This window comes from Bicyclus anynana, chromosome 21 (assembly GCF_947172395.1).
Source record: "Bicyclus anynana chromosome 21, ilBicAnyn1.1, whole genome shotgun sequence".
In the NCBI taxonomy this organism is placed as follows: domain Eukaryota; kingdom Metazoa; phylum Arthropoda; class Insecta; order Lepidoptera; family Nymphalidae; genus Bicyclus; species Bicyclus anynana.
Window position 1 is genome coordinate 8627603 of NC_069103.1, and position 14831 is coordinate 8642433.

At 36.0% G+C, this 14831-nt stretch overlaps 1 protein-coding gene across 5 annotated transcripts in view; it reads left to right on the forward strand.

Annotated features, from left to right (window-relative positions):
• The window catches only part of LOC112058367 (hemicentin-2), a 177807-nt gene that overhangs the window by 101511 nt on the left and 61465 nt on the right, over nucleotides 1–14831 (forward strand). The window contains exon 1 of one of the 5 annotated variants that reach the window (XM_024099140.2): nucleotides 4176–4346. The exons of the other annotated variants lie outside the window; for them this stretch is intronic. The gene's annotated coding sequence lies outside the window, so the exon portion shown is untranslated. Of the gene's footprint in view, nucleotides 1–4175; nucleotides 4347–14831 lie in introns of those variants that run through there. 5 annotated transcript variants of the gene reach the window in all.

The window sequence follows — 14831 nt, forward strand, 5'->3', positions numbered from 1 at the left end:
TCCCTATCCACTCCACTGGAGTATTGTCATACCCAATTAGGGTTGCCAACCGTACTATAATATATAGTATTGAACTATATTTTGAGTCTGTGTACTAAATACTGTTGAAGAAATATATAGCACCCAAAAATACTGCAACACTCATCAATTAAGTGTAACAAACAAATCTTTAATTTTAAAACGCTATGAACATTAGTTTTTCACAGATGAATAGCAATTAGTGTATCCAAACTTTATGTCTATCTTATCGTGTTTTGAACTTTAAACAAAGAAATTACAAAAAAGTTAGCTTTTGGTACGGCTTGGCTCCTCCTAAAGAGGCGATTTTGACGCAGTGGTATGCGCGGTGGATTTACTTGACGGAGATCCTGGGTTAGATCCCCGGCTGGGCCGATTGAGGTTTCTTAATTGGTCCAAGTCTGGCTGGTGGGAGGTTTCGGCCGTGGCTAGTTACCCCTACCGACAAAGTCGTACCGTCAAGCGATTTAGCGTTCCGGCGTGATGTCGTGTAGAAACCAAAAGGGGTGTGAATTTTCATCCTCCTCCTAACAAGTTAACCCGCTTCCATCTTAGATTGCAAATCTAACTTGTAGAGAATAGAAAAAATAAATAAATAAATAAAATACGCCAACATACGCCGTATGGTCGACGCGTACGTGGGCCAAATCTTAAACCTCCCCGTCATAAGGAGAGTTGAGCTGGTGTACCCAGTTCTGGTGTCTGGGTCCTCCGGAAACTGGGTTTGCCGGTCGAGGAGTGGAGCTTGCTGCTTCTTGCTGCTCCACGTTGTGTTGTCCCGCTAGCCCTCCGAGGTGTGGTGGAGTACGCCGGATTGCCAGCTCCTTCCGGCCGTTCAGCCCAAGATGGGCTTTCGGGTGGAGCGACCCAGGGAGGCCTCCCACAAGGGGGACGTGTTGAGCCCAGGGGTTCGGTGCCCCCTTCCCGCTATCGAGTAGCGGCAGCGAGCGGATAATTTATTTTATTAAATAAACTAGCTGACGCCGCGTACTTTTACCCGCGTGGTTCCCGTTCCCGTAGGTAAACGGGGATAATATAATAAATGGGCTATCTCATACTGAAAGAATTTTTCAAATCGGACCAGTAGTTCCTGAGATTAACGCGTTCAATCAAACAAACAATTCAACTTTATATATTAGTATAGAAGTATAGATATATTCGGTATAAACATAAACAAGGCAAAATATTCAACATTACTCTAAAGCTGACTAAACATTTATCTTTATACAAATAGGTACATGAGATTTTATCATGTATGCCATATATTTAATAAAAATTTACATAAAGGAAAACGTCTCTCGCCGCGGGGCCACGACCCAACTATTGTGAGCGTCGTCCTATGACACGCTGGAATTTTTATTAATATTGGACTAAGAAAATGCGATTGCTAGACCTACCTCATTTTATGCAGGCTGAAAGTATGTGAACCCATGCTCCTATCATAACTTTAAATTCAAAATTAGTTTCTTTCAATTAGGATTAATTTACAAGTCAAGTTATGTCATGATTTTATGGTGGTAAGTAAAGTCGAAAACTTGAAATTAAAGTTATGAAGTTTCCAAACGCGCCTTAGTCCGAAAAAACCCCACAAACTCAGCCAAGGTTTATTTTTTTTGGTTTACCATCATTTTACAAATGATTCTTCATGATAAAAAAATATCATAAAATTACGTTTTATTGGATAATAGAGAACTGTTGAAACCTGCATCCTTCCAAAGCCGTGCTCCATATTTATGTTCCGTACGTGGAAGGAGCAAAGGAAGATAAAGTTTCAGCTATCGCAAAAAGAGGAATGTCTGACTACTGCAGCCTCTCGTTCTATATGTTATTATTCAATGGAACTTTTTTAGTTATAAAATCGCTGTCATAATAATAAGCGACCCCTACAGGCTTCGCATTATACGCCTGCATTTATTTTTCTTTGCTAATGTCCTATTAGGTCAGTGAAATAAGCTAAATATGGGTCAAACTCGAAATTAAATTAAAAATAATCTATTTTTTTGCATACTATTTTAATTCAAGCAAGCGAGATGAAAATTTAAAAAAATGGTTTTTTGTAGAAGAGGTGAATCTTCTCTATTCTCCTGGCTTGGCGGTCCACAGCATCCAAAGTTGATACAGGCTGCCGGCTGCGCTTGTCCTTGGTATTTGGAAGTTCTCGCAAAAGGCGTTTCGCTTAACAAAATGTCGTATCTGTACAATGTTTAGTTGACCTCTTACAGTATTACCATCATAAAACATTACAAAGTATTTATAACATTCATTTACAAGAACTCATTAGCTTAATGTCAGCTTAACGGTAAAGATATCTGAGACATAAAATCCAATATGTTAGCAAGAATGGCAATAACTAAACATTGTCATCAAATCATCACAACGGCCGATGGACGTCCACTGTTAGACATTGTTAGTCCAGGATCCGGGGAGAATATTTATAATAATTGATTACTATTAATTTCATTTTCCGTGAGTAGCTTTATCTAGATCAGACGCTCTACTTTTATATTTACGAAAATTCTTGATTCTGGTAGCTAACAGTAACTGACTGTAACTAGGTAATGAAAACTTCTGAGTGTAGGAATAAGATAAAGTACCACGCAATTTCTAGGACACAATGTGGCTGTTAAGTAGTATAACTACTAGCAGAATCATGAATTTTCGTAAATATATAAGTTGAGCGTCTCATGGAGATGAAGCTACTTACGGAAATTTAATTTTATAGTAATCTATATCTGTACTAATATAAAGCTGAAGAGTTTGTTTGTTTGTTTGATTGAACACGCTAATCTCAGGAACTACTTACTGGTCCGATTTGAAAAATTCTTTCAGTGTTAGATAGCCCATTTATCGAGGAAGGCTATATATTATCCCCGTTTTCCTATGGGAACGGGATCCACGCGAGTAACACCGCGCGGCGTTAGCTAGTCAATTATAAATGCTCCTCGGCTCCTAGACTAACAATGTCCAACAAGGACGTCCATCGGCTGTTGTGATGAATTTGATGACAATGTTTAGTTATTGCCATTCTTGCTAACATATTGGATTGTCTCAGATACCTTTACCATTAAGCTGACATTAAGCTAATGAGTTCTTGTAAATGAATGTTATAAATACTTTGTAATGTTTTATGATGGTAAGACAGTAAGAGGTCAACTGAACATTGTACAGATACGACATTTAGTTAAACGAAGCCTGTTCCTAGCTATACTAATCTATACTTATATTATAAAGTTGAAGAGTTTGTTTGTTTGTTTTTTGTTTGATTGAACGCGCTAATCTCATATCAAATGATCCGATTTAAAAAATTCTTTCAGTGTTAGATAGCCCATTTATCGATGAAGGCTATAGGTTACATATTATCCCGGTATTCCTACGGGAACGGAAACCACGCGGGTAAAACCGCGCGGCATCAGCTAGTGTTTAAATAAGAAAGAAAAAATAATATAACGTATCTACTAGTAATGGGTAAAGAAAGAGAGATTGATTGATTTATTTATATAAATGGACATAAATGTGAAATGAAAATAAAGACGAATACCTTGAAAAACCGCTTGTAATGATATTTATTAATTACTCTACTTAGCGTGGTTCTCGTTTCCGTAGGAATACGGGGATAATTTATAGCCTATAGCCTTCCTCGATAAATGGGCTATCTAACACTGAAAGAATTTTTCAAATCGGACCAGTAATTCCCGAGATTAGCGCGTTCAATCAAACAAACAAACAAACAAACTCTTCAGCTTTATAATATTAGTATAGATTAGTGGACGCCCACTACCTCGTACGCGTGATATTCAGTTTTTCACAAACCATGGATTTTCCGGGATAAATAAACATGTTGTTCAATAAATATGTTGATATTATATCACATACCGACGAATTTGTTCACACTGGAATTATTTATTAAAACTATCTTTACTTTTACAGATTAAAGGAAAAATCCTTTCATGTGGACCAAGTCGCGGGCATCCAATAACGTGTAACAAAAAAAACAAAGAAGTTAAACACCCAAATATAATTGAATTTAACTATTACTAAACAACCAAAAAAGCTCTTAAGGACTCCCTAAACTTTGAGAGCAGTTGATTGAAATATTCGATATTCCTCTCAAAAACCGGAAACAGTGTCGAAGGCTCGACCGCCAGGCTGTTGAAACAAGGCTTAGTTCAAATACGGCGTACCTAAGAAACGCACGCGTTCGCCTTTACAGAATTTATTAACGTAACACGTAGATTTTGTTCGGGTAGTTTGGAGTTTTTGTGTTTTCTGTTCACTTAACACGAGGATTTTTGTGTGTTTTACACTGTGGAATTTATTTGTGGATAATCGTGAGTATTGTTTAATATATTTTTAACAATATTAATTGAGTTTTCCCGAAATTATTGACTGCGTTATTAATAAGAATTTGAAGATTATAAATGACCTTCACCTTTGAGAAATTTAAATTTAGAAGAAAGATAATAACTAAATGTTTATTTATATGTAAAACAGAGGTCGCTAGAATATATTTAAACACAAAATAATATTACACTTATGAGTCAAATAAAAAATCAGTAAAAGAATAAAAATGATTGTAACTTGTAAGTATACAAAATAAATGGAAAAATATTATTTTTAAATCTTTTAAAAAAATTTAAGTAATAATAAAGTTATTCAGCTTTATTAGTATTACAGTAAGTTCAAGCAGACGGCAAACTTTGTATTACCGTATTGGCAATTGCCTCACTAAATTATCTACTAAGTAAAAACTAAAATTATATAAAATAAAAAAAAATATCTTATAAACATGGAAAAAAAAACAATAAATATTTTAATTTTTTTATTTTTCTCTGTTTATTCTCGGTTTTCCAATCACATAGACTGGATGCTTGTACCGTCAACTACCTATTATTAAAGAAAAACATGTTAGAAATCCTTGAATATTATCGTTATAAATACACATAGCTTTTAGGTTTATGTAGTGTAGTTAATTAATTTAGCAATTAATTAACTAACTTAGACTTGTAAAGTTAGACATTCTATTTTAAGTTTAGAAATTCCTGCCAGCTTTAATTTTCACTACCACCTACATGGGTATCTATACTAATATTATAAAGCTGAAGGGTTTGATGTTTGAACGCGCTAATCTTAGGAACTACTGGTCCGATTTGAAACATATTTTTAGTGTTAGATAGCCCATTTATCGAGGCAGGCTATAGGCTATATTTTATCCCCGTATTCCTACGGGAACGACAACTACGTGAGTGAAACCGCGCGGCGTCTACTAATCTTTGAATAAAGAGAGAATAGGCACCTTCTAGGCAAGCGCGTTCCATCATAGATTGCATAATCGCTTACGTTCAGGCTTGATTGCAGTCAAACGCTGGCCTTTACACTGAAAAGTTTGTATTTTTCTTTGGCTGGTAGGTACCTCTAGTATTTAACTTTTTTATATATAACTTATAATTCGCTACCTATTATAAATTTAACTTTGAATTTTGAATCCCCTGACCGCACATTTTTTGACGTGAAGACAACGTCTTATAAATCGATGAAGCCAGATACAAACTCTAAAAAAGATGACGTCATGCGTCGTTCCCTCGCTCTAGGGTTCGTCGTTATCAACCCATATACGGCTCACTGCTGAGCTCGAGTCTCCTCTCAGAATAAGAAGGGTTAGGCCAATAGTCCACCACGCTGGCCCAATGCGGATTTTCAGACTTCACATACGCAGAGAATTAAGAAATTCTCTGGTATGCAGGTTTCCTCACGATGTTTTCCTTCACCGATTGAGACACGTGATATTTATTTCCATAAAATGCACACAACTGAAAAGTTGGAAGTGCATGCCCCGGACCGGATTCGAACCCACACCCTCCGAAATCGGAGGCAGAGGTCATATCCACTGGGCTACCACGGCTCTAGGGTTGCCAACTTTTTTTACAAGAAATAAAGTATATCTCACTCTTTCTTTTGAAAAATGCAACCATTCCATCAGTATTTTCTGACGTTGTCACGTTCAACTATCGTCAGTAAATCGACTTTACAGACAATCGATTTTTTCCATAAGGTGGATTGCGCTATGAATGATTTTGTTTGTAACTGAAGCGTGTACTTACGTTTGAACTAGTTACTAGCGATACTTAACATACAGTTGTATTATTTGCATACTAGTTGACGATCGAAGCGACGGGGAGTAATGTCACTTCAAAGAGAGAATGTCACTTCTACCTAACGTTATTGCTGAGTAGCGTACCAAGCATTTTAGTTCCGGATTATGTATCTATTTTATGCAGGTATCAACATTGGGCCGTGATAGCCCAGTGGATATGACCTCAGCCTCCGATTCCGGAGGATCTTGGTTCGAATACGGTCCGGACAAAGTTACACGGCCTCCGTGGCGTAGTGGTATGCGCGGTGGATTTACAAAACGGAGGTCCTGGGTTCGATCCCCGGCTGGGCCGATTGAGATTTTCTTAATCGGCCCAGCCGGGGATCGAACGGATTTTGCAAGAGAGCCGGATTAGGGGCGTCTAAGGGTGGACGAAGTCGCGGGCGTCCGCTAGTCATAAATATGCGCACTAATTCTGCAGCCGGATTTTGTACTAATATCGTTCAGAGATTATAACCCTTAGCGCCAACCCACTTTAAAGCAGCGTGGTGGTTTTAAGCTCCACACATAACATGATTATTGCTCTAAGCTCCTTTTCCTTTACGGTAAGAAGGGCTCTCTATTATTATATAAGAGGATGTGATAATGATACGAGTATCATCAATAATTCATATTGTTTGTATAAAGGTCCGTTTATATCTACAGACACAGTGCGTAATAAAGAAGTAGCGTGGCAGACACCCACAGACACCGCCTATTCACACTGCCCAGCAGGTAGCTAGAGACACTTAAAGTTCTTTTCATGAAAGAAGTCCCCCAGATGCGGCGCGAATGTCTTATTGACGCTCATTGTCATTTGGTAATGGCGGTCTTATTGTCATTTGTGTAAGGCGCTGCCAATTTTAGTTCAGGTTTCATGAAAAGGACTCTACAGACATGAACCGCACAGACAAAATATTCTTTCCGCGAATACTCACCGAGCGCGGTATGTGTCTGTCAACGTCTGCGCGGCCGCGTTACGATAGATACGTTAATTAAACACTGTATAGAAGAATATTACTTTGTCTGCCACGGCACGTGTCTGGCACGCTAAATGTCTGTAGATATAAACGGACCTAAAGACGCCCAAAACTGTTATTTGTTATAACATTTTTTATCTAAACAGATCGAGTTTCATGCTGCGGGTTGACTAATTTTGGAGCAGTCTAGACTGTTTTTCATTTTTATCTAGAAATCTTAATATGGACTGATAAACTACCTCGCTGATCCAGTGGTTAGTCTATGTGGTTTGGGATAACGAAGTCTTCGGTTTGAGTCCTGGTTGGGGATTCGAAGTATTCAGTAAAATTCTCAGCCCGGATTAGGAAAGTTGGTGGTGTTATAACCCCATGCCTCGGACAGCATTAACATTTACATCTGAAAGAGTAAAGAGTTAAGTAGTCAAAGGGTATAAGAAACATGTATGGGAATGACAGATCCGATCGATAATCACGTGACCTATTTTTTAATTTTCGAAGCGATAGCGTTTATAGAAAGAGAATCGACGTACCACATGACTACAGACCTGGCCCTGTAGTGGTCGTTAAAATAGCCGAAATGGTAATGATAATCATTTTAGAATTTAAACTACCGTGAGTGTTATTCATATTAATTGATTATGAAACACTTCACTCCCCACCACTCAACACATCTCCCAGCATGCGATGCGAGCAGCTGCGCGCCGCGCCGCTGCTTCGCAGTTTGGATCGTGCCGCGTTGCAAGAGCCAGAATATGACTAAGGGCCCCGTATGGGTTCGAAACTAGACGGGCATACTCCGACCTACTATCCCGTAAGTTTTAGTCGTGTTTCATAATCAATTTAAGATAATCATGTTTGATTCAAACAAAATCATTGAAATATATTTAAAGAACCAATTCGGTACATATTAAATAACGAATAAGTTTTTACATGTTGCACTACTATAATTTAAAAAAAAGAAAGTTATCAAATTGGCATTTTGAAATCACTATTGTACTAGTAACATCGAAAGCTGTTTCACATCGGTATTCCCAAAATAGAGATGTCGAAAGACATCTAACGCAAGAAACGATAGTGTTTATTTAATTCGAACCATTCCGAGCGATGAATTAATTAGAAATTTAGAAGTTTCTTAAAGGGCTTCCATTGAACATGGTGCTTTTATCTCGCCGCGCTAGCTTCAAACAGTTGAACCAAATAAATACGAACACTTTTTATAACGTCATTCCTTCGTTTATTATCACTTAAAACGTTGATTTTTTTTATGTGAACTTGTGTGTTTCACTAACGAAGCATTTATGTAATAGTGAATAAAGTAACCTAAAGACGTAATAGAAAGACTAAGAATAAGTTATTGGACATTATCTTAGTATAATAATAAATATATTATAAGTTTAGGTTAAAGTTAAATTACTAGTTAGTTACTTAAGTAGGCTAGACCGTAATTTTATGAAGTACTAAATTCGTACTTTACAAAAGAGAAATAAAATATATACATACAATTTTCATTTCGTTTAATAGTCTATTTATAAAATTATGAATGGTGAAATTTTTGTATTTTGCTGTATTCACGAATTCGATTATTACTTAATTGCTTAATTAATTTATTTAATTGATAAAAGACTTTAGGTTAACTTCTGTATTTTTAAATAATATTAAATTATAATCATAGTTAAATTTGAAAATATTATAATCAAAGCTCGTGCATAACTCTACTAAGAAACTTTTACTCTGAAAAGTATAACTCTTCTACAGAACCCTTAAAGCCTTATTCATCATCATCATCATTATCATCATAATCGTGATGATGAGGACCTATAACAAATAGAATGAATAACAATGAACACACATAGGCTAAGTAATGTATGTACAAACCAGCGAAGTGCGAACTTCTGTTAGCTTATACAATTCAATTTCGAACTTGATTAAAATGGCCTCTCTACGTCAATAGGTCACAATTTACTTATCCAATGGCGCGAAGAACGAAGCTAGAATTCGTTTTATTTACTTGGATAAGTAGGTACTTTTATTTATTTTTTCCTATTTGAAGCTTCAATTGCTCGAAGGTTAAGGAAATGGACTTTAATCCCGCAGTCGTCTTGGATTTATCTATCGATCGCGTCTTTAATACTGTTGTTGTAACCACAACCCAGCTGAGGCTTTTTGCTTTGCTTGTGGCGCAGTGGGTGGTGACCCTGCTTTCTGTATCCACGACCGTGACTCCCAAAACTAGTGACCACAAATACTTGTGTGAAGTGCATGTTTATCAGTTTCTATGTGGATTTATAATATAATTCAAAGCAGGATGGCGAAAGCGGGAGTCATACTCAGAAGTGTCGTACACTCATACATTTGTATAAATTTAAACTATTATTTTATATGATGCTTGTAAAAAATATATTGACATTTTACAGAACGGGAATCAAGATTACTTTTATACTTAGCATAGTAAAATTGTTCTACTTGTTGCCTGAGACTAAAACGCCTTGTCGTATTTATAAAGCAATCACGCAGTTTTATTTCAACGGCGGTGTTTTTCAGTATAAAATTCAAATTTATTCGTAGGCATAGATAGGGATAGATACCTTCTAATTTTAAGGTATATCTTTTTTCTCCCTGCTTTTCATGTTTGGTTACCATTTGCTTTTTTCTTAGTTTAATCACGATGGACAACTATTAATGGGTTTCCATTATGTACGCTACTTCTATCTGCTAGTCCCAAAATACATGCAACCTCGCCATTCTTCTTTGTCACTTACTTAGTGCCTATAATACAGGTTAGGTGCACTTAATTTTAGGCTATAGATAGAAATAGAAATGTTCTGTGTATTTGTGTATTTCCCAAAATGTAGAGGATTTAGTCATGTTTAAAAGATATGGCTACTGTACTGTACGGAAAAACAACATATTTTTATGTGGATATTTTTACTAGCACGTAGCTTTGCTAGCACGAATTTTAATTTATGTTAATCCACGCTTTCTGCTTTTTCATGCTTTTTGAAAGAGTTTAACTATTAATATAATCTCGTATTAATTTAAAGCTACAAAAAGCTACTCATACCATTATTATTATTACGCATACTTTTGAAAAACTCCTTCAATATGAGAAGAAAAATAGTGTAAAGAAAAATAATACTGTTGTTAAAGGAGTTTAATAAAAAATAAAAAGAATATATTAGTAAGTATTTTAAGCAGGTTCTAAGAATAAAAAGATGGACATATAAACTATACTACAGCCGTTCTTGATGAGTACTGTTTACCAACAGTATAGTGCAGAATTCCCTCACTACAGTTTTAAATGGGTATTTGTCTTTCTCTTCTACTTGGAGGCATTTAGGTACCTACTTGAAGGCTTAGTAAGTGAGTCTAACTCGAAATAACTCAAGTTAATCCATTTTTAATACAGAATAACTTCTGTATAAAAAGTGGATAACTCGAGTTACAAAGCCTCTGGGCATACCGCTGAATTGGACAGGTTGTCACAAAGTTGTTCACGAATGACCAAGGATTTTCCTCCGCCTTGTGGCTACAAAGTTATAAACTATTATATCTCATTACTTCTAATAACCGCAGTGTCTCTAATAACAACCAGCATAACTACGTATTAACAGCGCTTGTTATATTACTGTACATTTTAAAATCTACTACTATACAATTTTATTGCACTGTGACACCGTTCTCACATATTGTGTTGGTACTAATTTCTCAAAATAACCTGTACTTTACTTACGATTACGTATTTAGCTTAATAGCAGTGTAAGTTACTGTTTATTTATTTACATTTTGAAGGTCTTTTCAGGCATCAGTCAAGTCCTTTTATCTCAAGGATTAATTACTGCCTTACGTTTTTTTTCTTCTACTTAAGTATCTGATATTTGAACAGCCAAGAGAAAACTTAGTTGATATTAAACTGAAACGACTATCGAAACTATAACGACTGATTCAACATTCTACATGACTATAATCTAACGGTCGTTAGCAATTTTCAACTATTTTGACGCTTTACCCTTTTCAGCTTTCACTAGATTATCGTCAGTAAAGTTTAAACAGTATGATAACTCTATCAATTCTTAAACACTTTGTGATTATAATTAATAATGTGATAATAATTAACAAAACCTTAATTAACCTTAACTTTATAACCATGGGCTACAGAACATCAGAAGGTTATGATCTGAACATCTGTTGACGTCTGATCTATCTTCTAATACTAACCTCTACATAACACTCGACTTCTACGATAACCTGCAAAATAAGGCATAAGGCTTAAAAAGCTTCTCGTTTCAGCCTTTGCCTCAACACTTAAACAAAGCATTGCTTTGTTTAAGTGGGCAGCACGCACTGTTCAAAGACTTGTCTTTAAGTCTTCGAAGTTTCTTTAATATAATGCGGATAAAGATAAGCTTACTTGATAGTATTGAGAGCAACACCTCAAGCTCGATTAAGATGCAGCGTCGATGTTGTACAGTCACGTACAGAAGTCGATATATCGAATACGTTTCAATCGAATTTCGTACGATAAATGCGGGCGGCGTGATGAATAATGATGAAATATTTAAGTTAACAAAACCTTTGGGTATAAATAGACAAAAGAATTATAACCATATGCAAATCAAGAACGTAATTTTGAGATTAAAGATAACCATCGATCAATGAACAGAATTTCAATTGTATTATTTGTTTTAACACGCAGAGAAACTCCAAGCATAGCTCGCTCCATCGCCCGCTGAGTAACTTTGAGCCTTCTAATAAGCGACCAAGTCTCGGATCCGTATGTCATCACTGGCAACACGCACTGATCGAAGACTTTTGTCTTAAAGCACTGAGGAATTTCGGACGAAAAGATGTCGCGGACTTTCCTGAACGCTGCCCAGCCGAGCTGGATTCGGCGATTCACCTCTTTCTCAAAATTGGACCTACCTAACTGGACTGTGTGTCCTAGGTATATATATATATTCGTCTACAATTTCGAGCGCAGAGTCCTCAACAATAACTGGGTGGAGCGGTACATGAGTATTAGTCATGATCTTCGTCTTGCTCATGTTCATTTTTAGGCCCACACGTTAAGAAATCGTTGTGCTTGGAGGTCCATGCAAGAGGCCTATGTCCAGCAGTGGACGTATATCGGCTGATAAGGTAAGGTAAGGTATTTGTTTTAACGTTCTTGGTTATGTTCCTTTGGTCCAATGCTTTGCTTATGCGACTGTCATAAGGTCCAGGGTTCAAATCCTATTTATGAATTAATGGGAAATTAATTGTCTGATTCTACAATAGGGAACTATACCAATATTATAAAACTGAAGAGTATGTTTGTTTGATTGATTGAACGCGCTAATCTCAGGAACTACTGGCCCGATTTGAAAAATTATTTCAGTGTTAGATAGCCCATTTATCGAGGAAGACTATAGGATATATATTATACCCGTATTACGCGGAACCACGCGGGTAAAACCGCGCGTCGTCAGCTAGTAACTATGAAAATCATGCCCACGTTGAATGGTGGCAAGATACTGGCTGCATTTCCTCGTTAGCCAGGCTGATCCTTTGCGCAAAAAATGAGCCAGCCCTTTTGTCACCAGTCGAGGCAAATAGCCGCGGTAAAATAATTCGGAGATTTTTTTGGCGTTGCTACTATTGCATACTAATTCCGTTTTTTATTAAAAAGATAAAGTTGTCAGTAAGATAACTCTAACCCCACTGTTAAAACTAGAAAGCTGAAATTTGGTAGGTACTAATACCAAATATCAGCTTTCTAGATTTCTCTTTCTTTGCGTCTATAAAGTGGTAACAAAAAAAAATGGTGTTCTTTCCCTACATACAAAGTGAGGATGAATTTGTTATCGTCTATCTGGGGTATCGTTATCGATTTTTTGTGCATTACATAATATGGGATTAAAGTGCTAACTTAATATACGGAACCCTACACTGCGCGTGGCCCAACACGCACTTGGCCAGTTTTTAATATAGATATCAAATTCATAAATAGACAGATCCATCTGTTTAATGTTATTGGTCTAGATTAAAAACAGTGTTATTTTGTCTGTGTTTTAATAGCAGCGTTTTACCTGAAATAAAACGCATATTAAAATACTTACCTCACTGGAAGCTTTTATATTGAGAGTAGCATTTCCGTTTCCGTCGATTTCATACCAGTTTTCGTACTTTTATTGACGTCACGTCTGGCTATGTGGCGCCACCTGGCGGTGTCGGGCTCGGGAAGTTTCGTAAATCGCTGAGCGCGACTTTAGCTCATTGGCTCAATATATCACCAGGCAGGAATTACTTAAAGCTTCCAGTGAGGTAAGTATTTTAATATGCGTTTTATTTCAGGTAAAACGCTGCTATTAAAATATTGACCGTAACTGGAAGCTTTCATATTGAGAGCCTGTTTGTTTTCGCCTGGTGACGCCACATTATGGTATTATTTCGCCAATGTGATTATTAAAATAAAACTTTTTATAACAATATTATCTCTAATTCGATTAGGCTTTATTTAGAGAACAAGCTAGTAACGAAGTTTGACTTACTGTGTCTGTGCATAATACAATATTCCATTTTGTTGGAATGTAGCAAAAATACATGTCTACGGTACAAAGGTAGCCAGTAATGAGTATCTATTGTCTGTGGATATTATTTATTCAAACTGTCAACTCTTTGACATTCAAGTGTCATAATATGTCATCAGCCATTTACTATATTTTACAAATATTAATAAATAGAACAGTTAGCAGTGCTTAACGTGTTTTCGTTCATCTCGCGACTCCAACTCTCAACACATTCAAAAATAAATCAATGAACTAAAAACATACCATACATTTTTTGGAGTTCAATACTTTTAATTTTAGGGATTTCATCATATAATTGATATTCACACTAAATTATTTAGGAAAAACACTGCTGACCGATATAGTCGTTATGAAGATTTCTTACGTGACGTCTTTACTCATTCTGCTATAACCATATGCAAGGCGGTTTAAATTATTACAAAGAAATTAATATTAATTCCTAAAGGAAAATTATGATAGTGATTATTTTATTTACAAATAATTTCCAGCCAGAGTAAATACTTCTATCGGTTTTTGAGCCAAATTGCGGCCAAAATTAAATAAAATCATCAGATTTTATACTATGTTATCCCTATAATAAGTAATGTTAGGTCATATACACGCCTTTCAGAGTGTACCTACAAAAATATAACTATTGAAAAAATAATTAAGAAGTTACTGACATTCCAAACTGGTGGCATGGAATTTTTAGGCTTTCTTAACAATTTGGCATGAATTTAAGGATATGCTTTACAAAGTTATTGATCTCTTAAGTAGGTTACTTGAAGATTCAAGAAACTTAAACTGAGTCAGTTCTTAGACATTAGGTCATATAATGTACTAAAACTTTTACTTTTCGACTAACACTATACAAGCCGATTTTTAAGTTTTGACAGGAAATTAAAAATAATTTCAGGTTTTCCCATATTTCTTGAAGACTACCTCTAACAGTTTTGTAACTGCTAAGTCCGTTGTCGTGATTATAATAAATTTGTCTTCATTCTATAGAATTATCGGTACTGCTAGCACTCGGAATCTGAGATCCAAATGACATAAGACTTACTCTCATCAAGGCTATTAAATATATTCCTGTCAACCGATTCTGATGATTCTCTGAGAATCAGTGTAAGTGGTGGCGAAACCATAAAGCAAGTGGGA